This window comes from Rousettus aegyptiacus, unplaced genomic scaffold (genome assembly GCF_014176215.1).
Source record: "Rousettus aegyptiacus isolate mRouAeg1 unplaced genomic scaffold, mRouAeg1.p scaffold_m13_p_15, whole genome shotgun sequence".
In the NCBI taxonomy this organism is placed as follows: domain Eukaryota; kingdom Metazoa; phylum Chordata; class Mammalia; order Chiroptera; family Pteropodidae; genus Rousettus; species Rousettus aegyptiacus.
Window position 1 is genome coordinate 34,334,466 of NW_023416290.1, and position 22,163 is coordinate 34,356,628.

The window sequence follows — 22,163 nt, forward strand, 5'->3', positions numbered from 1 at the left end:
TTCTCTACACATTTGCATCTTCCCTGGTATACCTCATCTTGGAGAAGCATATCAGAATATGCCCAACTGCTCAAATCAGGACCTGGCCATTGATTTACAGACCTCGAATCCCCTCGCCCCTATGGTCAATCTGTCACCAGTTCTAAAATATTTCTTGTCTCTGTCCCTATTCTCTAGCCTTACTGCCGCCTTTTTGGTTCATATTATCGCCTTACCCAGATGACGGCGACGGCCTCCTAACTGACTTTCTTCTCTCTGGACTTTCCCTCCCCCAATCCTGGTAGATCTTTTCAGAACTAAAATATGACTATGTCCCTTGTCTGTTTTAAATCATTCAGTAACTTCCCAGTGCCTTTGGGATAAAGTCAAAGCTTTTAGAACTTGGCATATAAAGCTTAATCTTTCATGCAAATCCCCCCCACCTGGCTTGGGGACTGTTTCTCTGGCTCTCACAGCCTCTTCACTACACTGATAATACTGTGACGTCTGTTTGCTTGCCTGACTTTCTCCCTAAGCTGGAGCTCTTTTAAGAGCCAGGATATTCTAGTTTGGCTCACTCAGCACCCATTCCAAACCCTTCAAATCTTGCTTTCTCTTTTGAGTGGGAAAGCTAAAAGTTGCATTCACAAGATTCCCTTATAGCTAGGATGTAGGAATGTGATATAAGTTATGGCAAGCAGATATACCTATATGACACTTCCAATAGAAGCAGACAATGAAGGTTGGGTCTTCTGGAAAGCTTGGTGGTGATATCTGGTTCTTCCGGAGGCAGGTATAGTTGAGTTTCTAGGGTCCAGCTCCTAGAACAGGGTGGCTACGGTGATGGCGTGTCCACTGGATCATCACGTTGGTGTGGCTGGTCATTTTTCTTAGTCTGCATAGTTCCCAGCTACATTGCTGCTGCTCATAAGGACATCAAGCCTGGCCCTGGCCCTTCTCAAGATTCTGTGAGCTATCTAATTTTCTGTAATAAACTCTCTGCTTAAACCAGTGTGGATACTGTTGCCTGCAAGTAAGCACGCTGATTAATATATATATATTAATAAAAATGCATTAGGCATCTTTGTGTCTGCAGTGTCCAGCACAATGCCTGTTCATGAGAGATTCCACATGCATTACTAAATGAACGTTTGAATGGGTACATTTCTTTTAGAGTGCCTACTGTATAATCTGGAAGGCACACGTGAGAACAAACATCTCAAGGCAACAGATTACAATAGAGCTATAGAGTCATATGGTAATAGAGTACGAAGGTTATGAAAATGTAAAGATGTGAGCACTAAGGTCATTCCAAGGAAGGTAACATTTGAGACTGGCCTTTAGAAATGAGTAGCAACTTGCTAGCTAGATGAGATAAAGGTTATTCTAGGCAGGTCAATGGTATATGCAAAAGCACAAACATATGAGATGCTAGAACACATTTACGGAATGTGCGTGATTGCACAGGACATGACTCTTTGATTAAGATATAGGATGGGAAGGGAGGAGATTGAATAACAGCAATGATTATAAAGGCGAACCTTTCCGGTACTTTCTAGATACTGGATACTGAACTATGTCGCTTATGTATATTATCTTATTTAATCCTCACTGTCGTCAGTACTTTTATTTCACAGATTGAGCGGCTTGCCCAAGGCATAGAGTTGCAAGTGGCAGAACTTAGATTCCCATTGACACCTCTGTGACTAACATGCTGAACAGTTTAGACTTAATCCTCAAATTAACAAAAATCAATAAAGGTTAGACAATAATATGATCAGATTGTTATTGCCAAAAGGTTAGAGAAGGGAACTTGACTGGAAGGACTAGTTAGGGGTCCAGAGGAGAGATGATACCAGCCCAATAAGTCAGGAGTGAGAATGGGGAGGATTGAATATACATGAGAAATATTTTAGAGGCACAATAGACAAAACTTGGAGACCAACCCCATGCTGCAGAATGGGGAGGCGACATGAGTCAAATGTGAGGCCAAGATACAAGCTTAGGCAGTTGTGTGGATAGTGGCATCATTAATAGAAATAGGGAAAAAAGGCAAAGAAGCTGGTTTGGGGTTAATTAAAAATTTTGGTTTTAGATGTGTTAAGATTTGATTTTTGTAGAATAATAGCTTGAAGATCATCAAGACATTCATTTGCCTAAAATGTAGTCCCCGTGACCCTGGAGCAAAGCCTGGTGCTCTGGGTGTCTTGGCAGCTGTTCAAGCATGACTGGAATCTGGCTCAGCATTAGGCTGATGAGCACAGAGCCTTGTGTTGTTGCATATTTAAAATTACTTGTCAGGCAATGGAGCTGCGGAGAAGAAAGGCTCTTACTGGGGACGGCAAACATCCGCGCCGTTCAATAATTCAGCACGGAGCCTTTCTTGGCTGCAGAGTTACCATCACAAGGAGAATTTTAAAGTCAACCCCAATTTCCTTGCTAAGTCATGCCTGGGCAAGCTGGAGAGTTGCCAAAAGACAGGAGAAAACTCCCGGCCTCTTCATAAACAGGCCCTGAGAGATAATGGGTATTGCACGATAAAGCTGTCAGCAGTGCAGGCACATGACTCATTTGCATATGTCACTTCCTTCAGCACACTCCAGCCAGCAGGCCGTGAGTCCAAATCCTGTGGACAAATAAAGCTGCCCAGAATAACCTCTTACAATCAGATTCAGGTTTTATTGTATGTGGGGGTCTCGCCCCATATCCCTCATCCTCATGCTGCTCTGGACCAACTCACAGCCCCTCCAACCAGAGTGGAGCTTTTCTAAGCGAGGGGCCTTTCAGAGGAGGGCCCCGGGTTGGCCCTTCTGTGGGGCTGGACAGTGGCGATGCTGGAGCACTGCTAACTCTACCAGTGGCAGCCAACCTCCAAAGCTCTGGGAGGACTGACCAAATCCGTTTTCTCAGCACACTGTCTCCCTGATGCCCTCGTGCCTAGCTACTGTGCCTCCTTAATTAGACCTGAAACCCTGTTGTACCCAGACTTGGGGATCAATTACTAAGCAGGGGACCTATAAGGAGACATTGATCAGGCATGCACAGTTCCGCCCAAGGTATGGTATTGATGCTTGTTGACTGGTTAGATGCCTCGTCAGGGCTGGATTGAGGCCTTCAATCTTTTTCTTTTTTTGAGTTAGACACTGGGCAAGGCTGCTCCCAGTCAGAAGGATCTGGCCTGGGTACTTGAGGGCACTCACCTGGCCTGCTTGGCCTCCCTAAGGGCCAAACGACCCATATCTCAACTGGCTTATAACCCACTAACAGAGCCAATAGCAAGAAGAAACTAGGAATAACAAACGTGTCTTTTCTCTTGGGCTGGCTCATCCCTGCACAAGGATGCCAGGCTCGGTGGATAGGACACAGGCTGGATTTCAGCTCCCGGGCCCCCTCTGCCAGGTTCTTTGTGCCAGCCATCAGCTGCACAGCTACAGGTGTGGTCCCTGCCTATGATTGGCTGTGATATATCAGTCAATGAATCCTGCTTTAGAGACCCTTCTGCAGTTTCTCATCTCCACTATGTAATTCAAAATAAAAATAATAGTGAGTCTTAAAACACAAAATTTACGTGAATTTTGAAATTTAAATGACTTTACTTGGGATGTTTAGACTACAAAATTTTGGTTCAGTTCTCACTGCAGATGAACGTTTTTTAGTTTTGTGGAAGGCCCCTGCTGGTCTGGGTCTCTAAGCTCATGTGTAGGCCTCCCATTGAGCATCTCTGCTCCGAGCCTGGGGCCTGGCCTCCTGCCTCTCTGGCCCACCTCATCCTTCCTCAGTATGCCCAGCTCCTACTTTCCCACTTGTACTGGTTCCCAGTGTTTGAAGGAACTTGAAATGGTCCATGCCAAGAGCCACATAATTTTGTGTATGATCTTGTGTTAAGACCCCTAATATTTCCCTAGTCTAACTTTTTTTCACTGTGTATTATGTTTATTTTCTTCACCTTAAGGTAATAATTTACATACAGCAAAATGCATTCTTTTTAGGGTACACGTCTGCATTTTTTGACAAATATATGTAATTATGTAACAACCACCATAATCAGGATATAGAGCAGACCCATAACCCCAGAAAGATATCACCAGGACCTTGCTTTTTGACATATATTCTAGGCTCTAGCAAATGGAAAACCTCGCCTTGTTTTTGAATCTCTGGAGTGTTTCTCTGCTTTCTGCTGTTATTCCCCACCTGAAGCAACGCATGCCAGAGAACTGAGGGGGAGGTACTTGGGGACAGTTAGGAAATTCAGAAGCAGAAATCTCAGTTAATACTCCAATATCTAAGCCCTCTTGCCTAGCCAAAGATAGAGCCACAAGAAATGTTGGCGAATCAGTGAATAAATGACTGACTGAATAAAGCAACCTAAGAGTAGGAAGGTAAGTAGAGTTGTTCTCTTCTCAGTCCTTTCTGGGTACCAGGAATCACCGAAGAGACTTCGAAGCTGGGCAGCTGGTCCTATGTCTTCATCCAGGCTGCAGCCCTGTGCCTTTGCGCTCCCAGCTGCTGGAGGAGATTGAGGTTGACTTCAGCCCAAGGTGAGGTCTGTGTCATGCATTCCTGTCCCCAACATTGCTCAGTGTAGTCTCGTAGGCTCTTCCGGGAACACAGAAGTGTCTCCTGGGCCCATCTCTGCTCTTGCCTGCCACAACCCGCCCAACACACCAGCCCCTCAAAGCTTTTCTCCCCACGAGAAAAAATAATTCACTTGGACTCCTAATTATACAAGTGTCAGCGACGGACCCTTTTGAATTTGTTAATTATAAAATTTAATCTTCCCAGGAAATGAGATCAATGCTCCCATCTTCACTTTGTCTGCAGCTAAAGGATCTGTATCAGCAACCATGGGTAGGGATGGTATGTCTTTTCAGAAGGAAGAAATTATGATTGATTTGTGGTGATGTCTGTATGAGATAGGGGTACTTTTGATGCTACCATATTATTTCTCCAAGTTGCTGGAGAAACACCCTTCTGTGGTAAGTCTCCCATTCTTCTTGGAGGCCCGGTTGCTGATGCTGTCTCTTCTAGCTGACCTAGATGGGCACCGTCTGGAAGCAGCCATGTAATGGCATTCTTTTCGTTACTAGATTGAGAAAGTAAGATGAAAGTACTGCTACGGTACTCTGTGCTGGAGGGAAATCAATATAGGTGGCTGAACTGGCCTTCAGTTCTCATCGAAGGTCTTGGCAGCAAGTCTAGGGGTGCTTTCATTTTTTAGGGTCCTGATGGAGGAGTGCGCTGTGTGAGACAATGAACCACACAGGTCCCACCTCATTGCTTCCTCTGATGAACAAAAACAGGCAGCCCAGCCTTGAGGATTCTAAGTTGCAAAGGGAAAAAGAGCAGTCCCAGGTCATATCCACTTGGCTATTGCATGTGCTGGCCCTACCAGGGTGGACTGTCCATTGAAGGTTTGGTCATTTCTTGCTTTTGCTAAGTGGTCACAATAGAAAATGAGGACAGAATCTCTGGGCTTTGAGTAAGAATTGGCTGAAGTACCTGGCAGAACTCTGCCTCCCCCGCCCCCACCCCCATAGGGGGTGGACAGGTTCTGAGTGCCCAGTGGAAGCAAAGACTGAACAAAGAGGTGCATTTTCATCCTGCAGGGCTCCTGGGGATCCCTGAGGGGACAAATTTGGGGAACAGCAGCCAAGAGAAGGCGGCTGAGGGCCAAGCTCTGATGCTCTCCAGTCTTCACTCACTGCAGATTAAAGCAGCCTCGCTGTGTCCAGATCATATAAATATTGAATAAGGCTGCTTGGAAGAGTTGAGAGGCTTAAAGGAGTTGGAGGGAGGAGGAAGAATTCAGTGCTGACAATGGTATCAGAAAATGCTGACCCTCAGCTAAGAGCTAATACAGAAGTCAGCAACAAAAGAGTGAGAATAGATTCTATCAGGAATGGCTTCTATTCTTGGTTTACAATTTGCACATGTATTACTTCTGAGGTATAAGCGTGCAGAAATTTGAGTGTCTGGAAGAAAGCACTCATCTCTCAGTTAGATTTCCTAAAGTCTCCTCTTTTATTTGGAAGCCCAGCACTTTAACTTGAGGCTCTTTCTGCACAGCAGGAGAGTGATCTGTGCCTTTCTGGGACACATGCTTTTATGGGCTTCTCACAGGTGGGCCAGTCATTTTTGCTAGGAAGCTTTCCCTGACACCCAAAATGTGGGCCAGGTCCCCCTCTCTGCACCTCCTTTCCGTCAGTGCACACATGACTCTGGTTCGTCCATGTGTGCATCTTTCCCACTAGCTACAGTGACCAGGCCAGTTTCAGTGCCATACTCATCATTACATCCCCTAGCAGAGTTCACAGTATGGAGTAGGTGCCCCCAAAACATGTATTAAATAAATACATGAAAAAGAGTGTATGGGGGAGCCTCAGAGTGGGCCGTGTGGAACAGCCGCTCTGCGGGCAGCCACCCCGCCCCCGCCCCCGCCCCCGCCCCCGCCCGGAAGGTGCCTCTGAGCTCTTGCTGTGTTTCCTCCTGGCCAGCTGCTGCTTCCACCAGGAGATAGCTGGGAATGCTCCTTTTGCAAAAGAGGAGCCCCAGGTTTTATCCTCTGGCCCCTCTCTTTTCCTAGTGGTACCCACCAGTTGCTCAACCTGTCCACCCAGCGAGCTTAACATATTCGGGAGTCGGCTTAAAACACACGAAGCTCCTCCCACGGCGGCGGCGCGGTGAATCTGGGTACACAGCAGGGTGTGGTTTCTGCTGTGTGCTTCAGGTTTGAAGCACTTCCTGGGGCTCTTTCCAGGCTTTTCCGTTTCTCTCACCATCGCTGGCTTTTCTAAGTCCAGATTTGTGGGATTTCTGACTTTCTTAATATTTTCCCTTACTTACGTTGAAAATGGCTGAGCTATCTCACGTTTTTTCTCCTTCTGTAGGTTCTTGGGAAAGCAGGCAGTATTAGGTCAGGGTACCTAGGCGTTTAGTAGAAATTGTCCTTCTTATAACCCTCCGAAAGATGCTGTAGTCCGCACCCCCAGTCCCTGGTAGTCATACTGTGTCTTTCCCAGTTCTGTTCTCTGTCTTCCAGTCCCTTCTGAAAGCATGGCCCACTGAATGCAAATACCCAGGCCGCACACCGCATCACGGTTCACACTCCAGGGCCCGCCCTCCACAACTCTGTCCTGCAGTAGCCTCCTCACTCTGCCACACCGTCTCCTGGACCACACAGTGCTGTGCTTCTCAGTCTCCCACTGATACTCCTCCCCACTGACTCACACCGCTGCACAGTCATTGGCCCACCTTGAGTCTCTTCAATTCACTACGATTTAGGGGAAGAGCCTCACAGTTTCAAATCGTACCTCTACTCTGTCCTCACTTGCTCTTTGTAACAAGAAGGTGACACAGGTCTTGAAAAGTTAAGCAGGAATTTACTAGGAGGACACAGGGAAAAATCTCATTCCAGGAAGAGGAAACAACCAGTACAAAGGCCCCAAGGAAGAAAATCACATGAACGAGGGGCAGCCAGACACCTGGTGTGACCTGAGGGGAGGCGGGGAGTGAGGGGGCGGAAGCTCGGCCTTCAAAAGGATTTTATGGGAAATCATCAAAACATCTTTGGGCAAGAGTTATTGATTAGCTCTGTGTTTATTTTCAATGTTCCTCATATTACGGACAAAGGGCTAGTGTCTTTGATAAATAAAGAGCTTAGAATTGATAAGAAAGTTGATTAGAAAAGTTAATCAGAAACTTTTATTCAAAATAGCCAATAGCTCCATAGAAGGAGGTACAAAAGATATGATCAGATAGTTCACGGGAAAGGAAATACAAATGGCTCTTAAACATAAAAAAGATGTCCGACCTCACTCATAATAAGAGAAAAGCAAATTAATTTTCTACTGAGATTCCATTTTCACCTATTATATTGGCAAAAATCCCAGAACTTGATAACATATTCTTTTGGCAGTCTCAAAAATTGCTGGTAAAAGTGTAAATGAGCACAACTATGCTGGAGGGCAATCCAGCAATATCAACCCAACTTGTAAATGCTTATTCGCCCTTTTCTTCTAGGATGTTGCTATAGATATACTGTAAATATGAGATAATGTATATTCGGGGTTATTAATTATAGCATTGTTGTAATGGTAAAATATAAGAAGCAGCTTAGAGTCTTTATTAATAGAGCACTATTACATAGATGATGGTCTAACTAGATAATGGAATACCATGCAGCTGTGATAAAGGATGGGGTGGCTCTCTGTACCCATAGAGAGGAGTTCTGAGACATCCAAGGCAGTTATTAAATGGTTAAGCAAGAGGTAGGGCAGTCTATAAAGTTGGCACATTTTGTGTAACATGAGGATGGAGGAAGAAATGAGAATATATATTTGCATTTTCTTATAAAAGCATAAAGCAATGTGGGATGAGTACAGAATGGTTGCCCAAGTGGAGGCAGGGGAGGTACGGGCAGAGAGGGGATAGATGTGAGGAAACTTCGCTGTGAATCTTTTTACATTTTTTGAATTTGGAATCATGTGAACATAAACCCTATTCAAAACATTACATGAAAAAAACAGAGTTCGCATACTCTTTTTTTTTTTTTTTTCAGAATAGTTTTTCTGTTGTTTGGCCTCCCAGAGGGACCCAGGACCTAGTTGTATGACTTGTTACATTATCTCCAGTGTTAAAAAATGTTCTCCTCAAATAAATTCATAAATATCTTCTAAGCAGCGACCACCAACCTTTTTGGCACTAGGGACTGGTGCTCCTATGAGAGTCTAATGCCTGATGATCTGAGGTGGAGCTGAGGCGGTGATGCTAGCGCTGGGGAGCGGCTGCAAACACAGATGAAGCTTCACTTGCTGGCCCGCCGCTCACCTCCTGCTGTGTGGCCCAGTTCCTAACAGGCCAAAGACTGGTATTGGTCCACGGCTCGGGGATTGGGAAACCTTGTGTTAGAGGGTGGCTGCACCCTCATTACATCTTCCCGAGGTTGAAGATACCTCCCTGCCCTTCTGGGGGCTCTCATTTAGGTTTCTGAGTTCCCAGTGTGCTTCTTTCCAACTCAAGTTGTCATTTTCAGATGGTATTTCTTTTTAACAAAGCCAGTGTCTGCCTTTTATTCTGATGTCTTTCTCCTTTAGGCATTCTCTCCCTAAGATGATCTTGCTAAGTTCTTGAGAACTAGTCACTCTTGGTGCTTTGTGATTGCTTTTCCAGACTCCAACATTATGCATATCAAATGTGGTTACTCAATTTGAACACCTTGTAAAAACATTTAAAATCACTTGGTGAAAATCCCTCAAACAAGAAGCAGCTGCGTTGGAGAAAGAGCCAGCTGGTTGCTTACCACTTTCTTGGAAGTGTGCTGAAGCAGGATGTTCAAGAATTCCAGGAGGTGAAGGGCAAAATCCCTCTATGTATACCCTTCAGCTGGGATGTGATTGCTTAAGAAAATGGCTCTCTCCACATCTAGCTGCGTTCTCAAAGTCGCCCTCTGTAGGAGGCACAGACGGAAGTTCTGCTGAGAGAGCTTCAGGTCTGGGCTTTTCTTCTGTTGGCCTCCTTGCTCTGTGTCTGTGACACCTGTCACTCAGGTCCAAGCTAACTTAACCACCTGCGCATCTGCAACTAGATGTTGAATGAAAGGTTTATAAGTTCAAGCCCAAGCAGGTCGACTCACTCCTCTGCTCTTTAAATATGACTTTTTTTTTTTTTTAAGCATTCTGTTAACTCACGTATAGTTTGTTTCATTTCTGGGATTTAAAAAAAAAAAGAAAGAAAGTCTACATCTTTGGTTACACATATGCACTCCCCAACCAGCTAGAAACTCCTGGAGTACAGGGGCCACCTGTTTTTTATCTTCGTTCCCCCACAGTTGCTAACACATAGCCAATTTTCCATAAATACTTGTTGAATAAACAAATGAGCAACTGGTTCTCTAACACTTACTGTGTATTTAGATCAGCTCAGGCCAATAGAAATTTCTGTGATGATGGATATATGTATAGCCGTGTTGTCCCATATTGTAGCCACTAGCCACATGTGGCTACTGAGTACTTGAAATGTGGCTGGTGTGACTGAGGAACTGAAATTTTAATTTTAATTAACTTTATTTGAATGGTCACATATAGCTAGTGACTACCATATTAAATGGTGTAGATTTAGGTTATTGTCTATATAATTTGATCATTTACATTGCTAAAACAAACCGTGTAGCCCTCTCAAGTTAACTTTTTGTATTTAATACAGCCCAGATATTTTCAACAGCAGTTTTGGAAGCAGTGAACAAGTATATTAGTACTTCCCATGGCCACTTGCCGTCATCACCATGGAAAAACAGTCCAGAAGGAGGAAGACTGAATAGAAATTAGTTCTGCCTGTTTTTTTTTTTCTGAGAAAATCTTGTGTTCCCCAGGAGTGTAAGCAGTCAGCCTCTTGCTTTATGACTCACCATGAGCCCTCTATGACTTCCCCAAGGCCCTGCCAGCAGGTCAGGCACAGAGTCAGGGCTGAGTCTGAGGGAAGAGTGCCACATGGTGAGTCATCTGCGCCATTTCTTAGAACAGGTGTTCTTTGTGGAGCCTCCTTCGAGGGCACCCCACCCAACTTGCCTTTACCTGCAGGGTGCCTGTAGCCCAAGGACAGGCAAGAGGTTCATTTCTGTTTGTCTGGGGGGTGGTGTGCAGTGACCAAATTCTTGTGCCTAGAGACCCCACGGGGAGCTGCATCCAGGGGTGGGTTTTGTGACCCGGCCACTCTGGTGGATCCTGAAATTGCTGCTGGTACCAGCAGCACTGTCAGCAACTTTAATGTCAAGCCAAGACCTTTTCTTCAGCACTGAGTCGGTCTGGTTCCACCCGCTGTTGCGGTATGCCAGAAAGCCTGGGGCTCTTCAGGCACAAGCCGGAGGGATGGCTGCAGAGTAGGCACGTGTGCGTGTGCCCGTGTATATGATCCCCTAGGTGCTACTGTCCTCTCTTGCAACAGGACAGAATCTTCACATCCAAGGTAAACAGGACTCATTTCTGCTGAATGAAGGGAGCTCTCTTTGCCTCCTGGGAGGAAATATCCACAGAGCAAGTCATGAAAGTGCCCATGATGCCAGGTAACTGAGTCGGAGGTCCTAGAGTCGCCAGCATCTTCCCTCTCATCCCTCAGGGATACAGGCAAAAGGCACACGCTCCTTAGTCCCACGTCATGCAGCCCCTCTGAGATAGCCCAGCCAGCTTGCTACCTCTCATTTGGAAGACAAAAAGACAGCAGGGTTGGGTCCCTGACACAGCAGAACTCATGAGGTGCCTGAGGCCCAGGGCAGTGTCTGGTGCAGTCTTCGGTTGGTGGTGAGCCATCTTCTGGAGCCTAGAGTTGTTTCAACATATCCGACACACCCTATAGGCCCAGCAGGCAGGGTGGGGTAACCCATGCTGTACTTGACAAATGGGAGAAGCTCTGGTTACCAGTTGCATAAACAATGCCTCATTCAGGGGCTCAGGTAAGTGTCAGGGTAACTTGTCACTCCACAGTAATGCACCCTTGCCCTTCCTTCACTCTGCCTCTTCTTCCGAACTCACCTTCGAAATCTTCGGGGCCAGGGCAGGCCTGAGTCTGGAGAACAGCTAGGGCCTAGAGACCCAATCATTGCAAAAATAATGTGCCAACAGCATGGCAGTCTACTGTCAGCTTGTCATTGGGGCTTTTGCACCTAAAAGTCCTATGGTTTCCATCGCTGCCCTACTTTTTCAGAACTTCTCATCCCAGCAGATCGTGCGGCTATTTCTGGGTCAAGTATGACTTAAAAGATGGGCATGAGTGGCTATTCCAAAAGACTGTTATCAGATTTCCCAGAGAAGGATTCTGTCCTAGCTTACTGTTTGTGGCTCTGTGTATTTCTTGGGATGCTGAAGGTTACTATCTACAGAAATTATTTCTCAAATAAACAACACTTATTTAAGGGTAAGGGCATGTCTGGAAAGCATAGTTATAGAATTTTAGATTTTGACTGCTGTTGAAGAAATTAGAGAGCACAGCTTCATTTTTATGGTGAAAAAAATAAATAAATAAAAACAGTACCAGAGAGGTTAGGCAATTTGGCCAAAGTCACTCAGCTTATAGACAGAGCTATTAGAACCTCAAGTAAGTATAAGTCAGTGAGTTGTGGTTGTCTTCAGATGAACATAGGGATGTACTCTGTACTCTCCACTTAGAAGAAAGGGTAGGATTCAATATTATTCTGGTTACTATTTTCCCAGTATCAGATACTATAAATTTTTTCATGTATTAAGCAAGGTGATAACCTATTCTCTCCTTTACTGTAAAATGTCTTGCTTTTGTTTTTTTCCCTAAATTGCACTAACTAATTTTTGTCATTTGGAATTTACCTAATTGACTGAATCTGGTCCCAGGGGAAGACCCAAGTGAAGGTCTTATTGCCAAAAGGGCAAGTGAAGCCAGCCTGGAACCATTTTTACATCCAGGGCTCTGGATGGTGCCATATGTCAAAGATGTTGAGACTTCTTGGGAGGATGACCCCCAAGGCTGAACTGGGGACAATGCTTGTTCTTTCCTTTCTCCCTGATAATGCACCTATCAGCCCTCAGGAGATGTGGACTGTCATGGAACTGAGATGATAATGGGGGCCTGATACCTTTTTATGACTTATGTAAGCTTTAATCAAATGGACCCCTTAGACCTTGGTGAGAGATACCCAAAGCCTTTTTGCTGTGGAATAGGATGCACACAAGATGAGTGAAGTCTCTGCTTTTTCTGTGGGCCAGATGGGTATCTCTCCTCATTTATTCTGGAAATGTAGGGACCAGAGCCTCTCCAAGTAGGGCCTGGTAAAATGATCAGTTAATGTTTTCCACAAGATTCTTTAAAGAAGGTTTTTCGCTTGTCCTGCTAGAGGTCATTCCGGTTCTGTTTATGAAATAGTTGCTAGTTAAGAATCTGGCTGTTATCCATTCTCTATGTTGGGCCAGTTTTGTGGTGGGAATCCTGTTTTTCTGGAAATGTCAGGGTTATAAACTGGCTCTTGAGCTGATGATCCATATATCCTACTGATCTAGCACAGTGTTTTACACTAGTTTGTGTTTTTTCCTTAAGAAGACATTGTATTCGTTGAGCCCAAATAATGCAGTTTATATTTTCTTCCATTTCCCTTCTAGCACACGACTTGAATATATTGTACATTCTAATAGACAACTTGAGTTTTAAAAGGCTTAAATTAGGTAGAAACATACATTTAGAGTAATACATATATGGATTGTATAGAGAATAAAAATTTGTAGTAAAAATATTGTTGCTCATTCAAGTTGGTAATGATAAACAAATGTTTTTTTTTTGTTTTTTCATTTTGTTTTGTTTTTACAAAAAATCTCTTTGTAAAAGGCTTCCATTCAAAAATCTAAAAGTTTTCAATAATGTCCCTTAAAAAATGCAGTAGCAGAGGCAGATAAGTTAGCTTGGAAGGTACAAACTTTGCATTCACACATGTGAAGAAGCCAAAAAACCCATCTGAAAACTGAGAACCAAAGAAAAGGTGGATAAATGCCACAGATATTAAACAGTAGATGGTTTATCACCTTAGCATGTGTCGTGAGGGTAGCTGGGCACAAATGTCCGGTATTTGGACAGATGAGGAGGAAGCACATTTTGAGAATGCTCTCCCAGAGCTGGAGAGCTGTGGCTCAGAGTTGACCAATGCCACTATGCACCACCCCGAGGCCTGACACGCGGGGAAGCCCGTGCCCTCAGAAGCGCTTGAAGCTTGGGTACAACCGGAAGTTAAAGGAAGCATCTGGCTCCTGTTCTCTGGGTTCAGCCGGAAGTCAAAGGCAGAGTGGTGCTCAAGCATTTTATTTTATTTTAATTTTTAACAATAAGAGGGCTTACATGGTCCCTGCTATGTCGACGTGATCCCAGGGATGTCCACTTACTGGGTCATGTTAATTCACACATACATCCCTAGAGCAGTTTCTGTGGCCAGGTTGATGGAAGACCATTACTGGCAGCCCCCACCTTATTTTAGCATTGCCTAGAAGTTAGCATTGCCATTCCGAGCAGATACTACCCCCAATGGCCACCTCAGGGGTCATGTGCTGGTCTTGAAGGGTTGTTGTGAGCCTGGAATAAGATAATATAACGAATGGAAAGAAATGTCCTGCAGTAGGTATATGGGGAGCGTTAGTTCCCAATTCATCCCTTCCTCCCTCCCATCCTTCCCGATCCTTCCTGCTTTCTCCCACTGAAGTCCCAGCGAAACTCTGCCAGACAGACCGTGGGCTTCTGATTGGGGTCCAGCTCACCCACCTCACCTGTTAGGAACAGCCCTACACACCTTGCCTCCAGTCCCTGCAGGACTATCAAGACCGGACCAGTGCAGAATTGGGGGGTGCAAGGAGCTGGCACTGGTGTGTACCTACCATCTTTTCCAGCATCTTTTTCTTTAACTTCCTAGGCCACTGATTTATATTCTGGGTCTTGTTCTTAAAGGACTTTGCTCTCAGTCATTACGATCCACAGCCCCTCATGTGTGAGTTACAGTCACATCTCCTAGAGGCGAGAAGTTGTAGAACACTCTGCCGATGCCCTACCACGTCTCTTGGCTCTTACCAGTCCACGTGCATCGCTCCAGCTTCCAGAGCCAGTGTGGTGTCTCGCTGTCGAGGGGCTTTCCCTCTACTACCTGATGGCAGGCTGAGGGCCTCCAGAGGAGCATCATGCAAACCACGACTGGTGAGCACTGGTGGTGGACACCCAGACATGGAGCCCCAATATGATGAAGTCTCCCCAACGTGATAAAGCTCTGTCACCCACATTGGCAGCTGGCTAGGTCACAGACCTTTTATTAGCTACCTTCCTTTTCTTGTCTTTCTTCTCGTTCCCCTACTGGTGCTCTCTGCACCTCCCAAACACACCATTTACATTTTATCATCTTCTCGGGGTCTCCAGTTCAGGGGGAACCCCATTCTAGGGGATTTATAAACAACCAAAAAAAAAAAAAGATTATTGGAGAGTAGAATTCCAAATTCTATCTTCTGAACCAGAAATAGCATAGCTGACACGTGGATGTAAATGTGTAGGAACAAGGGGAGGGAACACTTGAAATGTAGATTATTCAACAAAATCAGGAAAGTTTGGCTGGCATCCTGATAGCACTTCATGGGAGGGCACTTGGAGTGTAGATGCTGCTCTAGGCTCCTTAGGCCAAAGGAAGCATGTGGCTTCCTGTCATAAGGCCAAGGCCATGCAGAGAAACACAACCCTATAAGACTTGGATCTAGGCCCCTATATGTTGTTGGTATCGGCTATGACAGGGCCCCTGGAGCACACTGTAACTCTCTCTTTGTGTCTTACCCCATTCTTGAATAAAACCCATCTGTCCTGGGAGCCATTCCCAAGGAGGCCCAGACTCCCTTTGCCGAAGAGAAATGGCTATTTCTTGGTTCATAGAAAGGTAAAGCAGAAGATGGGAATTCTGCTGTACACACCTTTGCTAAGGCCCTGAGTATCACGTTTGTGCTCACAGCAGGGAGGGATCTGGGAAGAATGTGACTTGCCCTCATGGAGCTCCTGGTCTGAGTGGAGAGACAGATAGGACACCCACTAAGTGCAGAACAGAGCTGCATGAAAAACATCCTGGAATATTTAGTCTAACAAAGTGCGGAAGGAGGTCTAACAAACTGCAGAACGTGGAATTGTAGATGGGTGTGTGGGAGTTGTGTGTGTGTGTGGGGGGGTGACCAGCTGCAATTCATGGGGTTGGAAAAGACACCCTGTATTTGGTGGATGAATGTTTATCTAGTAGAAGGTCAGACACACAGTAGGGGCTCCGCAAACCTTGATTCACATCTAAGGTCCTTTCTGCACTGAGAATTCTGTATCCAAGTACCAATGCACAGAGAATATCTAGTAGATGTTTGATGAGGTATAGCTACAATTATCTATAAAACGAAAGACAGAAAGCCAAGGGGGAATTTGTAGCCGAATTACGGAACACTGGGAGGCTCTGGCTGGTATTATCTGGATTAGCTGTCTTTGCTCCCGGAAAGCCATGTATGGTTTCCTGTTCTCCATCTCACTTGGTGCTGGTGGCCGTGGCGTCCCAGTCCCAAGTGGCAGGGGGTGGGGGATTGCAGCGGGAGACATTACCTGCCCATGAAGGGCCCGGAACAGAAGTAGCATTTTCAGTGCCAGCCTCTGTAACCCTTGCATTTCAGGGCTCTCGCAGGGTGGGTGCAGACACCAGACATAATGGCAAGGCCCCCTCTCCTATTTATGGGGGAAAGAGTGTGCTGTGGTACCTAGTGGGTGGGAACTGTTCCTAGGGCACATGAGGGGGCGGGAAGGAGAGAAGGCAGGAGAAATGGCAGATTATTTGAGTCCAAGTCTAGGACCACCATGTAAGGCCCTGGAAGGCAGCGTGAGCCATCTTCCTCTTGAGATTTAGGGAAATGCTTGCAGCCTGTACCCAGGGAATTCTCCCCATCACCCCACACAGCAGGAAAGATGCAATGATTATTTGCCGCTTGTCTGCAGAACGTGGAATTGTGGATGGATGTGTGGGAGTTGTGTGTGTGTGTGGGTGGGGGGGTGTCAGGGAGGGCCTTTTGCCACTCTAATTGGCAGGGGGTGGCTGTTTGGGGATAAAAGGCAGAGCAGAAGGGTGCCTGAGCTAGAGCAAAGGTAATTGTTAGCTGGTTTATCTAGCTAGCTTGCTCTGAAGGGGCCAGGAAGCAATGATTTGTAAGCTTTGGTGTGTGTGTGTGTGTGTGTGTGTGTGTGTGTGTGTGAGAGAGAGAGAGAGACAGAGACAGAGACAGAGACAGAGAGAGAGACAGAGAGACAGAGACAGAGAGAGAGAGGGAGAGAGAGAAAGAGAGAAAGAGAAAGAGAGAAAGGGAAAGAGAGAGAAGTATGTCATGAGAAAGCAACTTAGGGAAAACAGGCAACAATTATCTCTAGTAACTACATAAATCGAAGTAATTTAATTCATTACTCAAATGTATTTATTTGTAAAATCTGATTTACCAATAAAATGAATTGTTGTGGCTTTTCGTTGGTTGGTTTGCTTAAGAGATGTTAGAAAATGACAATATTTGCTGGGACAATCCAGTGTCTCTCCATACCTCTCCCCCCCGCCCCCAAAATTCTTAGAAAAAATAAATGTTCCTTTCCCTTCCCTTCCCACTATCCCTCTACCTCTCATCACTGCAATTACTTTTCTCCTTCTCTTTTTCTCCTCCTTGCCAATTTACTGTTTAATAATTTATTCATTTATTCAGTCAGTCAGTCAGTCAGTCAACATACACATTAGAGGCACATATGCCTGGCATTAGTATTTATGGGTGGAAGCTATTAAAGGAGCAGAATTTAGTTTTTATTTAGTCTAAGGAAGAGTTTTCTAATAGTTAATTTCACTCCTAAAAGGAGGGTGTTCTCCAGCTGGGAAATGGGTCACATGAGCCGACAGCGGCCAGCTGCGATGCTCCTGCAGGATTCTTGCATTCTGCTGGGCTGGGTCATGGTAGCACCTAAGCCACCTCTGAGCGCTGAGGTTCCATGATTTCGTGATTGTAATTTTTAATGGAATTGAATAGATACTAAGGAAGGACCATGGTCCCTAAATTGGATTTATCTCCCTCAACTCCCAAGCAGTCAATTTCGGCAAAGTAAACGTCAAAGTAGCCCCCGGCTCTGCCCTGAGCTGCGCCTTCTCTCCAACATTTGGTTACTTGACGCTGTCTACCCTGAGCCCAAGGGACTGCAAAAAGGGTAACGTGAACCCCGAAGATGGCGACAAACTTTGCTGCGAGGCCTCGGCCAGTGATGCTGCTGCTTGAATTATGTACAGGAGTTGGCACAATTTGTTCCCCACAAACGGTACTGAGTCCTCACTCAGAACCAAAGGTAACAATGGAAAAATTAAGGATAGGCAAAAAATACAAAACTGAAAACGAGATGATTTTCGAATCGGAGAACCAGCAGCCTCGCGGAATCCCGCTGGGCAGAGCGAAGCTGGGGTTTCACTTCTGGTTTGCTCTCGTGTGTCTCCACTAGATGAAGCTGCACTTTAGGAAGCTGAGAGGGTGAACTCCACGCCCTCCTCGGGAGCCAGGGAGCCTTCCACCAGCGCCCCAACTCCACCAGGCAGACTGCTGACAGCAGGGCATGCGGGGAAGGGGGTGGGGTGTTGCATGGGGTATGTGTGTGGGGCTCTTCTGCAGACCAAGACACCTTCCCTTTGCCTAGTTACCATTCTCATCAGATACAGGAGGATCCTGGCCTTACATCTCTATGATTAGCCAGGAGAATCATAAGTTCTGACTTTATTAATCCTGCTACAGATGAAGGAATTCTCCGTGCAGCCCACCCCACTCTAGACTTCCGTCCACGAATTTAGTATCAATCCAATTGCAGGCTCTTCCCTTTCCTCTGTCAGAGTGCAGTTCTGTAAAGCTGCTGTCAATCAGGCAGAATTGGAATTGGAATGTCTGTCAGAAAGACTGTTCTTACAATAGAGACTTGCCTGTCGTGAGTGATGAGGTAATTTCTTCTTAAACTTTAGGTATCTAAAGGGGAAAAAGAACAACAAAACAGGGTCTGTTAATAAAGGTGTGCGAGTCTCTGGGTGTTTGCTGTTATTAACGAGACCTCAAGAAAGCCTGCTTCTGGGCTGAAAGCAAACCTTTGTCAAGGATTTCATTTTAGAAGTTTCAAAAGATACCAGAGGGAGAGTGAGAACAAGAGGCAGGAAGAGGCATGCACAGAGAGGCGAAAAGATGAAGGGAGGGTGGAGGCAGGAGAGCCATGCCCCCTGAGATGTCACGGGAGAGGGTCACAAACACGACTCCAGCAGTTTGATCACTGGAAAAATCTCTGTTAAAGGCTGATGCAATGGAAGAGAGAAATGTCCGGATTTTTTAAAAAAGATATGCCTTTGCTCCTGCCGCTCTGTTCACCTGAAGTGGCCTTTTCTGTCCATCTTTAGCCCATCCATTCTAGAAGGCATGGCTCAAATTTCCCCTCCTCCATGAAGCTTTCTTTGGTATCTCCAGTTAGATATATAATTGCTTTACCTCTGTAGGTCAGTAGTGGTTTTTTTTTTTTTCATTGAAATTAAAAAAAAATTAATTATGGTAAGTTTTACCATTTTAAACATTTTTAATGTATTTTAAGTGTATTCACATTGTTGTGCAACCAATCTCCAGAACTTTTTCATCTCACAAAATTGAAACTCTGTATCCATTAAACAAAGCCTCCCCATTTCCCCTTCCCCATTTTACTGCCAAACACCACTCTACTTTCTGTCTTGATGAATTTGACTACTTAGGGACCTTGTATAACTGGAATCATACAGTATTTGTCCTTTTATAATTGGCTTTCTTCACTTAGAATAATGTCCTCAAGGTTCATTAACATTATAGTATGTGTCAGAATTTTTGTCCTTTTTAAAGAATAGTAATTTGATTTTATTTTTCTAATGACATTTATAACATGCTGCTTATTTTTAAGTGATGTGTACACATTATATTTCCCCTATTAATTCTAGGTTCCTTGAAGGCAGGGTCTGAGTCGCTATCTGTTGAATCCTACTGTACTTATTAACCCAGTGCTTGGGAGAGGGTTTGTGCTAACTGAATATTTGTTGAGAAAATCAAAGGACAAATGCTACCATATTGTCTTGAGTGGGCTCTTCTAGACCTGCTGGACCCCTTATAACCTCATTGCCCAAAAGATTCAACAGCATTTTGAACCAGTCCACATCATCGAGTTGAGGCCAGCAGAAAGGAATTGGCATCAAAAGTTTGGAGCTCATCTTCTTATCCTGTAGCCTTGAATCAGTTCTGTACCTTTCCCTGGCTCGAGCCTTCTGCTTCCTTCTGGGAGCCATCTCCTTTGGGGCAGGAGAGTGGACCCAATCTTAAAAGACAGAAAGCCAGGATGGAAAGAATAAGAAGAGGGAGATGGTTTACGTAAGAATGGAAGCTGATATTTACATGTAAATTTTCCATCCTGTTAACTTTCTGGTTGTGTCACCACTTTTAATACATGTTTTTTGATAAAGGTGGGGTGGTAATGGGGACAGGGGACTGTGGAGATCTCGTTATTAATTGTACTAAGCATCCTTTCCCACCTTCTACTCCAAGTTGTCACTATGGAAGATTTGCTTATTTTGCAACTCAGGAACAGTAAGAGAAGCCTTGCTAGAATTTGATTTGGGAAATTGGAGAACTAAATAAACTTCAGGCTTGGTCTGTAATAGCTATTTTTGGAGTTACTTTGGTTAGCTTGTCTTATAGCCCTATTTTTCCCTTTGTTCTTCCACAGTTGTTTGTGAGAGGGGATTGTGGAACAAAAACAGGCGTTGGGTCAAGCAAGCAGTCCTTGTGGTGTGATCTGGGGCAGGCTGGTTCACCTTACTGAACCACAGTTTCATCATCTGTAAAATGAGGTGGATACCCCCTACCTTACCAGGCTTTCCCAAGGATTCAGTAAGACTATTAATATTAAATGCTCAGTCTGACATGCTGCCATTGGACAACACTAGTAAACTTCCTTCTCTTCTCCCCAAGGTGACCTGATGTCCCTTTACTCAAGGCTGGCTGAATTGGTTCCATTTGGATCTGTGGCTCCACATCAGCCACATTCACTGCACTGGCTTTGTGTCTTTCTCGGCAGTCTACAGTCCCCATGGAAACTCTACAGCAGTTCATCCTTTTGGGATGCCTTGACTCATTAGAGAATTGCACTTTGGTGTGGAATAGGGCTCTTTTCAGGCCTAACAGAATCTTGTTGGAAGATGGAATTTTCAAACCTGCAAGAGATTTCATAGAAGACCACCACCAGTTAGATTTATTTCTCAAATGATTTACCTCCAGTTGGGCGGAAGGCTCCATGTCTGTACATGCTGTTGGAGCTATTGGAGCCTACCCTACAGAGAAGCCTTCATTTTTGACCCATATCACCTCTATTCAAGAAGCCTAGCCCTAGAGGTCAACAAAAGGATGGGTGCTCAGCAAGCCCAGAAAAAGCGGAAATATGAGCACAGTTTCTGCAATAGTATGACAGAGCTGGTGCTCTCATTGACCCAAAATGCCAAAAACCAATGACTTGCCAGTTTGAGAAAAAAGTACATGGAATGTGTTTGCATTATCTTGCTCCTATTCAGCTAAGTGTTGTTGCATTTGTCTTCTTGAGCACAAAATAGCTGTCCTTTGTTTGTTTCCCTCATCAATCCTTTCCCCCTTGGACTTCAGAGAAGGAAATGACTACTTCCTACAAGGGTTAATTAGGGAAGGCTGCATGGAGGTGGCACTTGAGTCTGGCCTTAAACGATGGGTAGGACTGAAAAATGTAAATATTTGGAAGCAGGCATTTCTGGCAGGAGGAACAGCAAGAGCAAAACGCAGAAGTGGAAACTTAGAACATTAATGGAGAATAATTTGAGGAATAAGATATTCAAAGAGAATAATAAAATGGGAAATATGAATTAAACACCATGGTAGGCATTGTCTAAGACAGCCCCCAATGAGCTCTGTTTCCCAAGCTTCACACTCTGTGTAACTCCTCTCCCTGAGTGTGGGCTGGATTTATTGACCCAATTCTGATGGATAGAATATATCAGAAACAATGGGGGATGCCCTTTTGAGATTAGATTATGAAAAGACCATCGCTTCCTTCTTGGGCACACTCTCTTGCTCTTGTTCTCTCCTGGATTCTGTGCCTTGAAGAAAGCCTGGTGCCATGCCCTGAGGGAGGCCTGTGTGGAGAGGAGCATATGGCGAGGGACTGGGGCCTGCATATAAGAGAACTTGGACATGTCCCTCTGGACTATGGCCAGGCCTGCGGATGAGACCTCTTTACCAACTGCTTGACTGCAATCTCTTGAGAGACCTTGAGGCAAAAGCATCCAGCTATGATGTGCCCAGATTCCTGATTCACAGAAGTTACGAGATAATAAATATTTGTTGTTTTAAGTTACTAAGTCTGGGGGTCATTTGTTATGCAGCAATAGATAACTAATACAAGCACTTACCCTAATATATCAGACACTATGATAAGTGTTTCATGTATCTAATGTCATTTCATCAACAATATTAAGTGAGTATTCTTATCTCATTTTTTTTTCAGTTGAGAAAACTAAGGTTTAGACATTTACCAATACCTATTATGCATCTAGTTAAGTGGAGAAGCTGAGATCCAAACCCAACTATCTTAACTTCTGGACTTGT

At 44.9% G+C, this 22,163-nt stretch overlaps 1 long non-coding RNA gene across 1 annotated transcript; it reads left to right on the forward strand.

Moving 5' to 3' along the window:
* Positions 1–607: 607 nt before the first annotated feature.
* Positions 608–21,934, forward strand: LOC107512227. Its single transcript, XR_001597230.2, has 3 exons — positions 608–947; positions 4,384–4,517; positions 20,505–21,934. It is a non-coding gene; the product is annotated as an uncharacterized LOC107512227 (long non-coding RNA).
* Positions 21,935–22,163: the final 229 nt, after the last annotated feature.